Raw genomic sequence first — 18,678 nt, 5'->3', positions numbered from 1 at the left:
CCAACAAGAGTTTACGTGCCCTGTACCACTGAGCACGAAGGACCCGCTTTTGGAACGCTCATTAAAGACATCTCAAGAATGGCAGTTTTGAAAAGTATGATGAATATATTCTAATTTTAAAATTCTGGTGGCTGTAGACGGAATGTCTGTGCTCCCCAGATTCACGTGTTGCAGCCTAAATCCCCAGTGCAATGGTTTAGAAAGTGGGCTCTTTGGGAGGTGATTAGGTCATGAGGGTGGAGCCCCCATGAGAAGGGTTAGTGCCCTCCAAAGAAGAGACAGGAGAGAGATGGTCTTTCAGCCACGTGAGGACACAGCAAGAAGGTGGCTGTCTATAGTCCAGAGAGCAGGACCTCACCAGATGTCAAGTCTGCTAGCACCTTGACCTTGGACTTCTAGCCTTTAGAACTTTGAGAAATCAGTGTTTGTTGCCTAAGCTCCACAGTCTGTGGTATTTTGACAGAACAGCCTGAACTGAAAAAGACAGTGGTAAAATATGTGGAACAGCCCTGGCTGGTTTGGCTCAGCGGTTAGAGTGTCAGCCTGCGGTCCTGAGAGACCCAGGTTCGGTTCCCACTAAGGGCATGTACCTCGGTTACAGTTTGTCCCCGGCCCTGGTTGGGTCATGTGGGTGGCAGCCACTCAATGTGTCCCTTTCACGTCGCTGTTTCTCTCTCTCTCTCTCTCTCTTTCTCCCTCCCTCCCTCCCTCCCTCTCCCTCCCACTCTATCTGAACAAAAAAATGGAAAAATCTCCTCAGGTGAGGATAAAAAAAAATATGTAGAACAAAATTCACCAATGTAACCATTTTTTAGCATGTAGTCCAATGACATTAAATCCATTCCCATCGTTGTGCACCATCAACACGATCCATCTCTAGAGCTTTTCATCATTCCAGATTGAAACTCTGTGCCTATTAAACAATGGCCCCCATCATCCCTTCCCTCCGCCCCTGGTAATCACCATTCTACCTTCCGTATGAGTTGGACTACTCTAGGACCTCACATAGGTGGAATCATACAATATCGGTCCTTTTGTGTCTGGCTTATCTCACTTAGTGTAATGTCTTCAAGGTTCATGTATGTTGTAGCATGTATCAGAATCTCATTCTTTTTAAAGGCTAAGTAATAGTCTATTGTATATATATACATATATACACACCACATTGTGTGTATACATTTATCTGTCAATGCATATTTAGGTGGTTTCCACCTTTTAGCAATTGCGAATAATGTTGCTATGAACATGGGTGTACAAATATCCATTCTAGTTCCTGCTGTCAATTCTTTTGGATATATGCCTAGATGTGAAATTGCTGGATCAAATGGTAACTCTAGGTTTAATTTTTTTGAGGAACTATCGCAATGTTTTCCATTATGGTGGCACCATTGCACAAAGGTTCCAATTTCTCTTCATCTGTGCCAACACTTGTTATTTTCTGTTTTGTTGTTGTTGCTGCTGTTGTTTTTAATAGTCATTGTAGTGACTATGAATAAAATTAAGTGCCTGGCCTAAACTTCTAGATGTTCTTTCAAAAGATTTGGAATTCATCACTGACAGTTTTATAGCAAAAAAATATATATTTTATAGGATCTTAACATGGTGCCATCTTACTGGAGTAAGTGACCCATTAAAGAACTATTAGCTAAATTGCTAAAGAACCAAGAAGGATAGATAAATAAAGGAAACAGTCTCAAAAAGATACTTTAGTAAAATGCACAGAACTTCATGCCTAGCTGGATCAAGTGTATAGAAGATGGAAGAATATAGAATATTTCCTATGTTTAATAGATGGTAGTGCCATTTACCAAGATATGGAAAACAGGGTGAGAGGGACTGTTCTGGGGAAAGGAGATTACAATAAAATACACTGTACACACATTCAGCATGCAACTGAGCCTAGCAAATAGGTGAAAGCTGAAGAAGAGGGAGAGAGATTGGAGCTTTCAGCCTTCAGTGAAGCCCTTGCCTCATCTATGGGATGAGCTGAGGGTGCACCAGCAACTGAGTGTAGGCAGAGGGAAAATAAGAAATGACTGTAGAATTCAGAGAAATAGTTCCATGAAAACCAGCAAAAAAAAATTTTTTTTGGCCAATAGTATCAAAGCTGCAGACAGACCGGATAAATCAATAATGAAAACTGCCCACTGGACTTAGCACCTACGTCTCAGGTAACATTCCTAGAGCAACTTCAATGGAGATGTAGGGGCAGGCATGTTTAGGGGTGGGAAGAAAGCGGAGAAAGCAAACAGAACACAGTCTCTCAAGAAGCTTGGAAGTGAGCAGAAGGATACATTCAGGATCCCAGCATGAGAAACGAACTCTTTAGTTTCTTTAAGCTGAAAAAGACTTGAACCTGTTTATAGGCTAAAGGGAAGGAGCTTAAGAAGAGGAAGAGGCTAAAGGTACAGAAAAGAGAAGAGACAGCTGGTGGGTCCAGGCCCTGGAGGAGGTGGGAGGAATGATCCAGAGCACAGTGGCTGAATTTGACTCAGGGTTGAAACCTCTTTGCTTGGACCAAGGAAAGGGGCCAGGTCACAGCACAAGCAGATATGTTTGTAGGGGAGGGGGAAGGGCAGGAAGTTAAGAGCATTCAATCATGCTTGACACAGCCTTTGTGAAATAGGAAGTAAAGTCATCTACTAACAAAAGGTGGTGTTTTAGAAAATCAATATGGCAGAATAGTGCAGGTAATGTTGAATGAGATAAGAGTTAAAAGTACAAAAAGGAAACTACCCAGTGGTCTAGGTGTGAAGTTATATGGGACTCAGTGGAATGATGGCAATGGGATGCAAAAGAAAGATGGACATCATGCTTTTCCCACTCATATTCTCCTCAGAGTCAGCAGCATTCATTTTCTGCTGATGAACAAATCCCAAACGACAATGCCAAGGCGAATGGCCACTGGTTAAAAATACCTAGAGTAGAACAAAGCATCTGGGAGCCACAGGACACTGAAGACAAGCTCTCAGACTGCAGAGATGACTATCAACATTAACTTGCCCTACCTATTTCAATCTGTGAGGTCAGGGCCTTCACACACACACACACACACACACACACACACACTCTCATGTGCGCACATATACACAGAGAGTAGAACAACTAATTTAGGAGGAACTAGGGTAAAAGCACAAAGAAGCCTGACCCAAAACCCTAGGTAAACAAGAAATAAAGATCACAATTATATATAATTATGTTAAAATTTACCATTTTAACCACTTTAAGTGTACAATCCAGTGGCATTTCATACATTCACATTATTTTATAACTATTACCACTATCTCCATAATATTCGTCATCCCAAATTAAAGCCCAATACCCATTACCCCCTCCTCCCAGCCCCTGATAACTACTATTCTACTTTCTGTCCCTATGAATTTGACTATTCTGGCATTTCACTGAATAGTCAAATTCATAGAGTTTGAACTAATTTTTTGAAAACAAAATTATAGTGTTTATCTTTTTGTGTCTGGTTTATTTCATCTAGCATAATATCTTCAAGGTTCAGCAACGTTGTACCACATATAAAATTTTTTTTTATCCTCACCCGAGGACATTTTTCCATTTTTTTGTTCAGATAGAGTGGGAGGGAGAGAGAGGAAGAGAGAGAGAGAGAAAAACATCGACGTGAAAGGGACACATCAAGTGGATATATATATATATACACACATATATATATATATATGTGTATATATCCATTTGTCCATTCATTTATTCACTCTGGAGAAGTCATAATGTTAGGCATAGGGATTATCAAACATTGCCACTGGACAATTTGCTCTAGGCTTTTTGGATAAAGAACAAAGTAGAAAACAAACCTGGCTGACCCTGGTCAGGAAAACTAAACTGGCTATAAGTTCAGCCTTCCCTAACAGAGTGACAAGCAGTTCAAACTGAACTATTAGGCTCCATGGGGTTGAGCACTGATCTCTAAGTTCGGGTAGGAATACTAAGAGGCAATAAGAAAGATCCAGTGTTAACGATTCCTATGAAAGCCTTTCATTTGGAACTGGCTTCCAAGATAAGGAGATGAGAAAGAGAGAGCAGGCAAATAAAGATATTAGGGCTCTAAACAAATAGAAGGTGTTGTTGGTGGAGGCGGTGATGGTGTTGGTACTGGAGGTGGTGTTGGCGTTGAAGGTGGTGGTGGTGTTGGAGGTGGTAGTGGTGATGGTGAAGGTGTTGTTGGTGTTGGTGGTGATAGTGTTGGTGGTGTTGAAGGTAGTGTTGGTATTGGTGTTGGAGGTAGTGCTGGAGGTGGTGGTGTTCTTGTTGTTATTGGTGGTGGTGTTGGAGGTGGTGGTGGTGGTTACTGTGGTAGTGGTAGTATTGGAGTTGGTATTGGTGTTGGAGGTGGTAGAGGTGGTGTTGATAGTGGTGATAATATTGGTGGTGTTGGAGGTAGTATTGATGTTGGAGGTGATGTTGGTGGTGGTGTTGGAGGTGGTATTGGTGTTGCTGGAGGTGGTGTTGGTGGTAATGGAGATGGTGGTGGTGGTGGTGGAGATGGTGGTGAAGGTGTTTTTGGTGGTGGTGGTGGTGGTGATAGTGTTGGAGGAGGTGGTAGTGGTAGTGTTGGTGGAGGTGGTGTTGGAGGTAGTGTTGGTGTTGGTGATGGTGTTGGAGGTGGAGGTGGTGTTGGTGATGGTGATGGTGTTGGAGGTGTTGATGGTAGACATGGTTTTGGTGATGGTGTTGGTGTTGGTGGTAGTAGAGGTGGTGTTGGTGATGTTGGTGGTGGTAGTGATGGTGGTGTTGGAGGTGGTAATATATTTATTAGCCTGTCTGAAACTAGTGTTGGTTTGTTCCTTTGGTAGAAATTAATCCAAGAAATGGAGCAGGGCTGAGCCTGCAAACTCAAGGTCCTCAGTTCTTTCCCCTGAGCAAGGTAAGGAAAAGGCATACCTGATATAGTAGACTTGTGCATGGACTACTAGGTGTCATAGAGGAGTGAACTTATCAGTGCTGCATTTAAAAAGATAACTCTAGCAGCTTTGTGGAGTAGACATCCAGAAAAGTTCGAAGCTTTCCTGGAAGAGCGTAGGCAAATGGCTGTAAAGGTTTGTCAGATGGCGTTGATGACAAGGACAGAAAAGAGGGGGCTCTGGAGATTTTAAAGATCAAACCGAAGAAACTGGTACCGGTGACAGCTTCAGGACCCCATCCTGTGGGAGCTGCAGGGTGTCCATTGGGTGGGGGAAGGAGAGGGGCATTTGGAGGACCCGAAATATTTTTGTGTAGACTGGTCACTGCACAAAGGAAGTCTTACTGATGTGGGCACAATAACCAACAACACAATTTACCTGACACTCAAGCTGTTTTAACAACTCAAATGTGAACATGATAAAAATCAGTTAAGCCTCCTATTAACTTGGATGTTCAAAAGCTTTCAGCCCAATCCAACCAAAGGCAACTTGAGAAGCAATGGCATTGCATAAAATGTTGCTGCAAACTTATTCAAAAGTCCAATAAATAAATTTCTATTTTAGATATTTGATGCCTTTATAAACACTGGCTGATGAATATGAAGGTGTTTTCTTTTCTCCCTTTGTCATCATATTTTAACTTTATCTGATCAAAAGGGTGGGGTTCAAGATGCACAGTAACCACCAAGCTGCCCTAGCAGGAGCAGCGCTGCGTGCGAAAGTCATTCCGTTTGCAGTGGTGAACTCCGAGCCTAAACCAAGTAGCGTATGCCCTGCGCTCTTGAGCACTGGTAATCCAATTACAAGCGAGCCCACCAAGCTCCTCTCCTGCATTATTTCTATCTGTCACCATGGAGGTAGCATAGGTGTGATGTATTTTTTTGTTCTAAATAAAACTGTTGAGGGGATTTCCTACCTCTTTCCTCTTTTACTCTTTAAAGCAGAGGTTGAGAGATTTTTTTTTCATAAGTGATTACATAGGTATCTTGAATTTCAAGTTGATTTTTTTTCTCTCTCTACTGGAATCAAAACATGGTCAGACTTCCTTGAACTGTGGCACCTGAGAACTTGAGGGACCCACACAGGGGCAGACTGCAGCTGAGGATGGGAAGACGGGCCACTGGGCTCTGCTACCTGCTCTGGGGGACCTGCCCAGGCCCCTGCTTCACGCTTCGTGCACAGTTCGTCAGGTGTCCGACGAGGGAAAGTGGACCACGTCAACACGGAGAATGGGTCCGCCCCCACGCCTCTCACTAGGCGTGAAACAGCCGGGCGCTGCGGAGAGCTTCCCACCGCGCTGGCTGCAGGAAGGAAGCCTGCGCTGGAGGCCAGAGGCCGGAGGCCGGAGTCCGCACAGGAAGGCCACGCTGGGGTCCTGCCGCCCTGACCTGCGCAGGGAGGGCGCGTTCGCTGCCCACGGAGCGCAGCCCTTGTGAGGCCGAGCCTCTGTGCCAGGCTGCACGGCCGCCTCAGCGGGTCGGGACCAGCGAGGGGAGGGGGCCCCAGGAAGGCAGCGACGCCGCGCTTCCCCAGCCAAGGCCCATGCCCAGACAGCTGTAGCCGGTTCTCCTGAAGCCCACGTCCTGTCAAAAGGGTTCTGAACGATCTATGGCTTTTAAAATCGAACATGGATGTGATTATCACCTCCACCCCTGGATTTCCCAAATTGCCAGCATTAGGCCATGGTTGAAAACAATTTTTATTAAAGTAGTGGAACTCTTGGTCCTAAAATAATTTCATCCAGATCTCAGGATGGGATTAATTTCCATCAGAAACCCATGGTATTGGTGATACAATGAATTTCCACACAGATTCTCTTAGAAGCAGTTAGATATTAACCCACATTCATAAACAGGGAGCATAAACTCATAAAGATACGAGCCGTTTGTGTGTTCTAGCCAAACCATAATTTTACAGCAGCAGGAACTCAGCTCCCTGCCCCCTACTTTCTGGTCTTATTTACAGCACAAACTGAGAGCAGATCAAGCACCATAACCAGTAATACAAACGAAGATCTGATCTTTTTTCCCAAAAAATAGGGGACAGAGAAAATGTAATGTCCTTAAGTTCTGCACCTTTAGATTCTTCTAATTGGACCTTTATGTATTAAAACATTGAGGACAATATAAAAAGTGTAATTTTTTTTTCATCTTAACATAAAGATCTCATTATATAGTGTGTGATATGTGCAAGTTGAGTGGTATCTTTTTCCTGACTATTCAAGAATCACATATTGCACACTCACCCAGAAAGCCAGGATACTTTCTTTTGTTTTGATATGATAAATATGATTCTTGGTTAACCTTTAAAGTTATCATGTGTGAGGTACAAATCTGTGGACAGTGAGGAAAAGATGACCAGGAGGGATCTGAAATGTCAATGCAGACTGGGATAACTGATATTGAAACCTGCACATCAATCCAAAACTGTCATTTCAGTAAACTATATCAATCTCCTTTCTCAATGTAGATAAATTCATAGTTGAAAACAAGCAGAAATAGAAATATCTATGTTAAGTTTTCATAGAAACTTTAAAAAGTAGAATCATATGTGTTTTTTACAAGTATATTTGGGAAATAAATGGTCCTGATTCAATGAATTTTCTAGTTTAATGAAAATAAGAAAACCCGTTTATTCTGATCTATGTACTGGAAAACCTGGCTAAAATATAAGAGTTTACTATGAGCATTATTCCCTTAGTGAGAAAAATATGATAACCATAAGTAAGTGGTTCTGGATCTCAGAACACTAAGGGTTTTCCTTTCCCCTTCATCAATTCATTCATTTAACAAACATTTACTGAACACTTACTATGTGCGGGTCCTGCTCTAGACAAACCTCTATCAGGCTGCAGAGGTACAGCAGCAGGGCTCGCTGTGCAGAGGTTCCAGGTTCCACGTTCCACCCTGCAAACTGCTCTTAGAGTTCCTATCAACATGTTTTGTAACATGGCTATTTTGGCTACAACTCTGTAGTGTCTTTTCTCTCATGCTCTTCCAATAACATCTACCTGGGCTCTGCCACCTGCTCTGCTGGGACCTCCCCCCAGGCTCCTGCTTCACGCTACCTAGTTGAAGTTTCTGGGTAGCCACACTTTCCTGTAGTACAAGATAGTTCTGTAAGCACTCACTACAGTTTTGGGGAACCAGAGACTGTTGACTCGCGTATGACTGGTGGAAACCCACCATGTACCCAGCTTCTTCCTTCACTATCTGCATGAACAGGACATCCTGACAGAGAGGACAGGCAGAGTAACACAGAAACAACAGCCATCTCGGGGTCAAACAAGCCTGGCCCTTCGAGTTGCTCCCTTTAGCCTTCATGGCCTTACCTAGAAAACAGAATAATGTCCAACAGTGTTATTCTGAAAACTCAAGGAGACAATTCATTCAACAAATATTCACCAGGTGCCTCATTCTGAGAGTAACGCAGGGGAATCACTGTAGGGTCTCCAACAGCAGAGGTACCATGATTAGGTGTGAGCTCTGGGACTCACACACTGGCTGCAGCACGGAGAATGAACGAGGGAGGGAAACCAGCCAGGGACGTTATTATCAGAAGCAAGCGCAGCCGTCATCGAAGGCTGAAGAGAGCACAGGGATGTGAGACTAATACATTCGTGTCAACAGGAAAGGGTGGCAGGCTGCATGTGGGTGGTGGGAGTGGAAGGTGCAAAGGAATAGCTGAGACTCTCACCTGGGTCTCCGAATAGATGGTGGTGCCACTAACTGGGAGAGGGTACAATGGGAAAGCAGTGTGTCTGGTGGGAAAGATGACAAATTCTGTTCTACCTGGGAGAGTCTGAGTGCCTGTGGCACTTCCAAGTGGTGATCCTGCTAGGTGGCCAGGAGCACGGGTTTGAAATAACGCAGAGGAAGCTCACAGAGTTGCAGATGCAGAACCAGTGGCTACGACTGCACAGCCCTAGTTGGTGGAGCACACCTCTGCTTCCCCGCTGTCTGGGCATATCCACGCTCAGGGGCCACCAGCCGGCCATGCCGGTGCAGGACCAGCCACTATCGCTCGGAACTGTTACACAGCCACCAGCCCTCCCTGAGACCCTGTTCAGACTCGGCTACTCCTCTCAGTTTTCCAAATGCTGTTTTAGAAAGGTCACTCAACCCTTTCATTGCCAGTGGTCTGTGTCCTAGTTTGCCCCTGTGGTTTCTTAGAACCTCAGAGTTGGGCACTTCACACCGGTCAGAATGGCTGTCATCCAACCCACAGCTACAAGTGCTGGGAGGATGTGGAGAAGAGGGAGCCCTCGTGCACTGTTGGTGGGAATGTCATCAATGCAGCCACTGTGAAAAGCAGTGTGGAGGTTCCTCAAAAAAGTAAAAACAACTGCCGCATGACCCAGCGACCCCAGGTTTCTAGGGTGCACGACAAATGGTGGCACATCCCGGTCTGTCCCTTTTTCTTCTACAGAATTTTTCTCTGCCTGTGGCTGCCACTGTTCTCTCTTCCTCTGGTGTAAAAATACTTCTTTGTTACTAGTTGGCTGATGACAAATTAGTACCAAAGAATAAGCAGAACTGCTGTTGCTGCTACTCCTTCCACTGACAGGAGATCTGACCCCAGCAAGTCAGTGTCAAGAGCAGCCGGGAGACAGTGTGGAACAGCAGCTCCCCTTCGGCAGGAGCGCAGCTTGGGACCTCCTTCATGATGGTGCCCCTGGCTGGTCTCATTTTTAGGGAAATAGCACCGAAAGGGACGGAACTGTATTTGAGCTTCCTAGTTCTCCTTTCAAAGCACCCTATGTGGATAGGTTCACGTCTTCAAAGTGATCCTGTGCACTCCCCTTTTCTTATGCAACCTTCAAATCCTAGAGATGGAGTTACCATGTAGAGAGAAATACCTGCATTCTCCAATTCTTACATTTGATTTATTAAAAATCTAAGCATTTCTAATTCCTCACACACTGACCACCAGTGTGAGCCACAATCTTCTGTTTAACAGCTATTGAAAAAATAACTGTGGCTTACCACAGCACCTTGAAGGGTTGTTTTTTCTATTACTATGCTAAAACCTATCACCCACTATGTTTAGAACTACCTTTAAAAAAAAAAAAAAAAGCGAAATACTTTTAGGTCCAGTCACCCTGAAGCTCCTGCCCTTGGTTTGTTAGTAATTCCACTTCAGACAGGATGCATTTCATTTGAAAAGAAGACACTAAAGAAGCTCCAAGAGTCTATTTCTCTGAAACCATTTTATGAAGCAATAGTCAGTGTTTTTTTTTTTCCCTAAGAACTCACAAATGTTTTCGCTATAAAGAAAATGTGCATAATTTTAAGAAAACACTATTTTAGACTATGTTTTAGAAAGATTTTAGCAAGAAAGAAAAGTTAGAAAATTTCATTGCCCTTAGAATATTTTGCTACAAAGAAACAAATGATGGTCAAGGTGATGTTCCACGTTAGTCTTTCTCACCAGAGTGCAAGTGCACTACTTAATAATCACCCTTTACCTTGGTCTTCCAACTTTCCTTCCAGAAAATCCCAAGTAGCTTATTAACAACTTGCCTTTCTTTTTTCTGAACTTTCTTAGATGACCTCTCACTTAAACTCCTTGGGTGTTTTTGTATTGTTTTCCAGTAATGTTACTAGTTCTATAATATGCTGATAGAGGTATGAAGTTGAGCTAATCATCTGAATTCACATGAATCATCAAAGCAAGCCAGTGGAACAATATTAAAAAATAAATCTTAATCTCCAGCTTAAAATCTGCATGGCTAACCATGCAAGGAAATGATTTATCACATTTGTTTGGGATCGTTGGTTCAAATCCTTATGGCAGTAAACATCACATCTCCTTTGAATAAAACAATATTTTAACTACATTTATAACTTACAAGATAACTAAAATGACCTTGGGAATGACAATCTGTTATAGATACGCTCTAGATAGAGTAACAAATCACAAAGCACTAAAAGGTTGATAACAAGGGAAGCCAGACATAAACATTCAGATTATAAAACTAGGTTTCTCTGGGGTCCAATTCACGATAACAAAAAGATCAAGTCTAAGGAACACAGTCCAGTGATGGTGATGATGATGATGATGATGATGATGATGATGATGATATCAGTGATTGCCACTCTGTGATGACCTCTCATGTGCCAAGTGTTGTGCTAGACGCTTTACATATTCTAAATAATTTAATCCTCAAACAGTCCTGTACGGCTATATTACTGGGGAATATATGTACCTTGCCCAAAGTCACAATGACAGTAAGTGGCAAAGCCAGAATCAAAGCTGAGGACAGTCAGATCCTGAAGTACAAAATTGCCTCTCAATAAAATGGAAATAGAAGAAAACTTCAATAATATACAGATCTTTAAAGAAAATTTGATTTCTAGTTAGAAGGAATGTCGTGTATCCAGATGAATCATAGTTCCTGTGGACTGCAGCAAGCACGGAAACCCTCCCCACCGTACAGTCCCGCCACAGCTCTTCATGTCTACCTTGGACTCCACACGACTCTTTCTGGTGAGCCATCTGTCCTCCAGACCCACTTATCAACTAAAGACCTAAAGGCCATGGAAAGTCACTTTTGTATTAGTAAATGACTCTCAACTGGAAGAACAGAATGCTCTGGCTCTGCCATGGGGAGAAGACGACACACGTGCACCCTCATTCCTCCGTGAGAGCTAACCCCAGCTTCACCACAGTATGGCGTCTGAACATTCGCACCAACGATAGGTTTGTTATCGCTTGTTACTGGGTTAAGCAGGTTACATGTAAAACGTGCACAGACATAATTAAAAAAATCTTTGATCTTTTCATCAAAAGAGTAAGTAATATTGATTTTGGCTACTGTGATACATATACTGTATTGTCATACTGCTTTGCATTTGAGATTACCACACTGCAATGATTATTCTTCATTAAAGAAGGCTTGTGGCTATGTAATTTCACTGTGGCTCTAGGCAATGGCATCCTTTCTAAAGAATTGGTTGAACTTGGTGTGAAGTTATTTCATAAAATATTCCTATTCTTTACATAAAAGAATCATTTCATATAAAATATGATCTTTTAATAATCATGTCCTTTATAAAATATAAATTTTACCATCATGGTCTTTGATCTTGTAAAGCTCATAGACAGAAGTATCACTGAGAACTATGTAAACGGGGAGAGTAAATGATTTTCAAATGGAATAAGAAATAGCTTATTCCATTTGGCTCAGCAGTAGAGTGTCAGCCCTTGGACCAATGAGTCACAGGTTTGATTCCAGTCATGGCCACGAACCTCGGGTGCAGTTTATCTCTGGCCCTGGTCGGGGTCGTGCAGGAGGCGGCCAGCTGATGTGTCCCTCTCATGTCAATGTTTCTCTCGCCCTCCCACTCTGTCTGAAGATAAGTACAAAAATATCCTCAAGTGAGGATTAAAAAAAATTTTTTTTAAAGAAATAAGCTTCAAATTTATAGGCCCACTGTTTTTCTGTTAGTATTGATTTTGTGAAGCCAAAAAAAACCAAACCTCCCAAATCTTGGCACTGTCCCACTCTGATAATGGAGACAAATGTATACATAACTGTACCACCAGGAAGGATGCTCATTAGCGTTACAAGGAAAGGAGAAGTGGCGTGCTACTGACCCCTAGGCGGTCCGGGAGGCTTCAGGGAACCTTGTCATCTGAATCCATCTCTGATGAGTGGGCAGGAGCAGAAAGCAGTAGAGGAAAGAAGGGTAGGCAGGGTATAAAAGGTGTGCTCCTGGGACCAGTCTCAACGGCGAATCTTCATTCTGTAAGAAAAGAAGGACTACAGGTTTTAAGCTAAAGACGGGTAGGGTCAGAGCTATGAGGAGTTCCCGAAGGGCACTGTAAAGAGGACATAAGGTCAAGAGAAGATGATGGCTGCAAAAGCACTGGTGAAGTCACTCCAGCGATTGGTCTGTCTGTCTGTCTGTTTCACGGAGGGCTGTCATGGGCTCCTCCAGGCCAGACACCCGGTTTTCCACGACTTTACGTATCCCAAACCACACATGTTAACAGGTGCTGCTGACTGGTGGGCGAGAGGGCATGAGTGCTTGTACTTGCTCGTGGTGGTGGTGACAGAAACGAGAGGCCCTGTAACTGAGGCGGCTGGGAAGAGATGATAACTAGCTGGATGCTGATCTGAGGGAAACAAAGGAATAAAGCATTATTCAGTTTACCCCAACAAAAATTTATTGAGCCCTTACTATGTGCCAGAAGTGTGATAGATATTAAATATACAAATGTGGACTGATATCTGGTCCTTACTATCAAAGACCTAGGAGTGACAATTAAGTAAATAGATAAATAAAAATGTACATAAATGAAATAATATGCAATATTGTGTACACATATATGCAATAATGTGCATACAAAATTCACATATATCAAGAAAGAAGGAATCTATTTTGTCTGGGGAGAGTGAGAAAAGACTCCAATGAGTGAATGATGATTGAGTAGGATTTTTAAGAATAAGTAGGCATTTTCGCCCTGGCCGGTTTCGCTCAGCGGTTAGAGCATCGGCCTGCGGTCCAGAGAGACCTGGGTTCGGTTCCCGCTAAGGGCACATACCTCGGTTGCGGTTTGTCCCCAGCCCTGGTTGGTCGTGAGGGTGGCAGCCACCCGATGTGTCCCTTCACATCGATGTTTCTCTCTCTCTCTCTTCCTCTCTCTCCCTCCCGCTCTATCTGAACAAAAAATGGAAAAATGTCCTCGGGTGAGGATAAAAAAAAAAAAAAGAATAAGTAGGCATTTTCAAAGTTAGGAGGTACAGGAGATGATCTCGTACAGAGGAATTAACCCCTACAAGTATGTGGAGGTCTCAAAACCTGTGTGTGTGTGTGTGTGTAAGTATTTTGGTTATTTACTGAAAAGCATAAATCACAAAAGGGAACTGGGAATTGATGGGAAATGAGATTGGAGAGCTGGGTAAGGGATAAACATTCTTGGCATTACAAGCTAAGGAGCAGGAACTTTATTATGTGAATGGACTGGGAGTCGCACAACAGCCGACAGATCCACACTTTAGAAAAGGACAGATGAGAAGCATGTTGATGAAAGCTTGGCGAATAAATGGGTCGAAGGAGTAAGGAGGGAATGGACATGGCAAAGAGGCTGTTGCAACAGGTCCGATAAAAGGATTGAAATCCTACTAAGACAGTGATAATAGAGAAAGGACAGAATAAAATTAAGAGGTATTCAGGCAATAAAACTGGACAAACTCAGTGACATGGGATGTGAAGCAGCCAACTCCCTTTTTTATTGACTACTAGGTTGAGAGTTGTGGCACCCAGTGAAAGTTCAGTTTGGAATAAGCAGAGCTTGAAGCATCTGCGACAAGTCCAGGGTCTCTACTGGGCTTTAACAGAAGCTGAAATGTATGGGACTCAGGAAATGTTAGTGCTAATATCCAAGTTACACTCTGAAAGGATGACGATGACATTAACCTCAATATGGGACACAGGGTAGATATGCAACTGTTAGGATAAAAATGACACTTTAGGGCTTTTGTGCACTGAGTGTGACTAGCTGGTGGAATAGCCATGTGGATCTGTCCAGGTGTTAGAAGTGTGGTGCTTCCACCATACAGAATACTGCAGCCTGTGAAGGGGACAGACAGCTGCACAGTCATCACAGTGATGTGGCTTCCTGACGATCCACAATGAGGAAAGACACTCGTGTGTTGTTATGAAGGGAAAAAAGTTGTAGAGCAATATTTAATATGATCCAACTTTGTTATATATATGAATATATCTACACATGACTGTATCATGTCCGTGTATGTAAACACAAGTGCGCGCACACACACTAATACAGGAAAGTGAACGGGAGGAGGGAAGACAGCTAATCTTTCACTGGATAGTCCACTGTATTTTTTATATAATCACAAAGGACACTCACTGGTTTTTTTCAGGGTTATCAAACAGCTGTGGGGAAATAAGCTTGTCGAGGGCAGTAGAGAGGGAGGAAAGAAGTGCCAGCGCCTGAACCTGGGACGTGTGTTCTAAGCACAGTCAATACCAGGGGGCTGGAGGGACTCAGGCAGAAGGTGCTCAGGCAGCAGGTCCAAGATTCCCAAAGGGTGGGTGGACCCATGACCCAAAAGCCGAACGGGGTGGGGAGAGCAGCAAGCTTCGATCAAGCAGTGTCCTGGGAGCCAGGTCAGACGGCATCTGGGGAAACGAGATTAAAATGAGGATAAGGAGGCAGCTGGGCCGTTAGCAGGGAGAGTTTCAGACACAGGGACACTGGAGTGTGCCTGTAACCGAAGGCCAAGAGCACAGCCCGTGTTCTGATAAAAGCTGTGAACATAAAAGGGAGAGGCAGGAACCATGCTATTTCATGAGATGTATTTAAATTCCCTTTAAACAGGAGTTCATACTGTCTATACTTTTATATTTGATTTCAAAACCAAGTATGCTTTTGTTGACATTGGATTACAAAGACTCACACTGTGAGGGGGCTGGGGGGGGGGGTGAGGACTATATTTCTAATTCCAACTTTGCCATTTTTCAGACGAAAACAGGAACCGGAAAGAGGGGCCGGGCAGACTGTGAGGAGGTGCTCGGCGGCCAGACAGCAGCCCTCGCCCTCATGATGCAGTCTTCTAAGGCACACCTCACACAGAAACCACAACCAAATCCGTTGGCAGCAAACTGACTCCACCCAAAGGTAGGTTCCGAAATACATTTACAAACAGTGCGACTGCAGTATCACAGACCTCTTTGTGCAGGATTGAGACTATTTTCTGCAAGTTGCTGATATCTTGGCTGCATACACACACACACACACACACACACACACACACACACACACGGGAACCCTGAAAATGGCCGTGTAAATGTAGATTTGTTATCTGCTTAGGGATTCCAAAGCAGCCCTTAGTCCCCAGACAAGTTTCCTTCTTATCACCCACCAGAAGAGTTTTCGACACTGACATGTGGTGAGGAAATGCATGGTAACTTTACATTCTGAATGCTGGGAGCCTAAAGAAAAGGGACGACCTATCGGGTGCACTGCCAGGGAAGACAGTACAGCAGGGAAGCAGAGAATTCGTTCTAAATCTAACTAGACAAGATTTTAAGATTTTCTGTGCAGCTGAATTTAGATTATTTACCATTTGGGGTTATACATGGTGCTGGTAGAAGGTTGACTATATTTACCACAAAGTTATTCTATTAACTTTCCTCCCTAAAATATAGCAATCTTATTTCATATCCTGCTTTCATCAATTACAGACTATGGGACTTGGTGAATTTGCTTCAGCTTTCTGTGTCTGTTTCCTCCTGCATAAAGTGTGGGCATGACAGTACCTACGCCCCACTGCTGCTGTGAGGGTTACATGTGGGTACTTAGAGCAGTGCCTGGTCAGGCCGGTGTGGCTCAGTGGTTGAGCACTGACCCATGCACCAAGAGGTCACCAGTTCGATTCCCAGTCAGGGCACATGCCCAGGTTATGGGCCTGATCCTCAGGGGGGCATGCAGGAGGCAGTCAGTCATGTTCTCTCTCATTGATGTTTCTATCTCTCTCCCTTTACTTCCTCTCTCTCTAAAATCAATGAAGGAAAAAAAAAAGTGCCTGGCACACAGCCAGAGCAAACCAATATGACTTCTTCTCACTATTCCAAAAAGAAGGACCAGTGTGTGCAACAGCCCGAGGCAGGAAAGATGTGTGACATTCACTAGAGAGAAGCAAGATCAGAGTGGCTAGAGCGGTGGGCAGAGGCGAGCTTCGCGAGGTGAAGCTAGAAACATGGGCATGGTCAGATCATGTGAGGCCCATGTTCAGAGCCAAAAGCTAGGATTTTTTTCTTTTTAGTGAAATGAGAAGCCACTGAAGGACCAAAGCAGGAGACGGATGCTACTGGAGTTCATGGAGAGCAGAGTGGAGGGACAAGAAGCGGAGGCCAGCCAGGAGGTGCTGTGCCGCAGTCAGGCTGGGAGGTGGTGGCTCGGACTGAGGTGGGAGGGGTAGAGAAGACACTGGTGTCAAGATATATTTTGGAGGTAGGCTTGGATATAGTATTTGTGAATTCATTGACTTTGAGGACCCTCCAGGCGGGCTGCACATACAGTGGTGAGGGAGGTTTCCCACACGGGTCCCAGCAGTTTAGAGGTGGCAGTAGAGATCCATACACACCGAGCTCAGAGTCCTGTCCCCCAGCAGGGCCTCCGCACGGGCAGTAGTGCCTTCTTCTGAAGGGCTAGAAGCAGTCCCATCCTTTCACGCCAGCTTGGGTATCTAGGTAAATGGTGTTACCACTGACAAATGGGGTCACTGGGTCTTACAGGGAGGGGGGGGATTAAGTTTGGGTTAAGTTTCAGATGACTCCACGGTGCCCAAGTAGAGATTTCAGATTGGTAGTCAGTTGCCTAACACTGATCTACTCACTAGCATTGTTTTTCCAATAATGTATCTAAATGCTTTCGCAATTTTACTCAATATAATCATTATTTACAAACAACGGCAATTTTATTAATTCCTCTCCAATCTGTGTGTGCGTGCATGTGTGTGTTGCCTACTGCACTCAGAACAAGGTTGAATATAAGGGGTGATAGTTATCATCCTTGCCTCAGCCCAGATCTCAAAAATAAAGCTTTTAATGTATCTCCATCAAGTATAATGGCCAATTGCTGATTGTTTCTTTGTAGAGACTCTTATCAGATTAATGAACTTTCTTTCTACTACTAGTAAGATTTTTTTTTTTATACAAAAAAGTGATGTTAATTTTTATCACATGCTTTTTCTGCACCTACGAAGATAATCAGGTTTTCTCGCACAAATTTCCTTTCTTTCTTGTAATTTTCATTTCTCATAACACCCTTGATTTGGGAGACAGGTTTATGCTGGCCTCATGAGATAAATGGCTCACTTTGTATTCTCTGGAACAATTTGTGTCAGAACAGAGCCATCTCTTCCTTGAATCCTTGATAGAGTTCCCTGGTGAACTTAACTCAATCTTGACTTTTCTTCTTTGTGGAAAGGATTTTGAATATAAATTGATTTTCTGTAATAGTTATAAAACTATTCAGATTTTTCTGCTTTCTCTTTTCCTTACTTTTAATAAATTATGTTTTCCTATTAGTCTATTCCATCTAGACTTTCAAGTTTATTAACAAAGTTGTTCATAATAACAATAGTAATGATAGTCTATTATTATGTCTTTAAAGTCTGCATTTGTTAAATGTCTTCTCCATATTCTTCTTGGCCAGTCTAGTCAAAGGCTTACCCCAAAAAACAGCTTTGGGGAGTGATAGCTAATGGCACAGGGTGTGTTTTTGGGGTTGACAAAAATGTCCTGAAATTAATTATTGATGATGGTTGTACAACTCTATGAATATACTAAAAACCACTGAACCATACATGTTAAAAGGATGAATTTTATGCATGTGAATTATATCTTAAAAGTTATTATTTAAATATATATAAACAAAATAACCTTACTTGTATAACCAGTATGAGTACCAGTGAAGTTTATATTTGCCTACATCAAGGCTTCCAGTAATATTGCTTGTCTCTGTTTCTGCACACTATAACTTTCTGTACATCACATAGTTGTTGAAAAACTAACCACATTAATAATGTTGCTGGGAAGGTAAGAATCACTAATATATGACTTCTTTAAGACCTTCTAATTTTATAGAACCAGAAGCATGGGTACATGGAACAGGCAGAGGGGATGTATGGCAGGGACTGGATGAAAGAAGGTGAAGACAGTTGCCAAAGAACATGTATACGTAGCCCATGGACACAGACAACAGAGTGGTGAAG

General features: G+C 43.2%; 1 long non-coding RNA gene across 1 annotated transcript in view; it reads right to left on the bottom strand.

Annotated features, from left to right (window-relative positions):
* LOC118637598 overlaps window positions 1–17,084 on the bottom strand; it is a 32,913-nt gene extending 15,829 nt beyond the window's left edge. The window contains exons 1-2 of the long non-coding RNA XR_004960953.1: window positions 17,047–17,084; window positions 12,528–13,049 (exon numbers count right to left, since the gene is read on the bottom strand). This is a non-coding gene — a long non-coding RNA (uncharacterized LOC118637598). The remainder of the gene's footprint in view (window positions 1–12,527; window positions 13,050–17,046) is intronic.
* Between the last annotated feature and the right edge of the window lie 1,594 nt (window positions 17,085–18,678).

The sequence above is a fragment of the Molossus molossus genome, unplaced genomic scaffold (assembly GCF_014108415.1).
Source record: "Molossus molossus isolate mMolMol1 unplaced genomic scaffold, mMolMol1.p scaffold_m16_p_20, whole genome shotgun sequence".
In the NCBI taxonomy this organism is placed as follows: Eukaryota; Metazoa; Chordata; class Mammalia; order Chiroptera; family Molossidae; genus Molossus; species Molossus molossus.
This window is presented reverse-complemented; position numbering and strand designations above follow the sequence as displayed.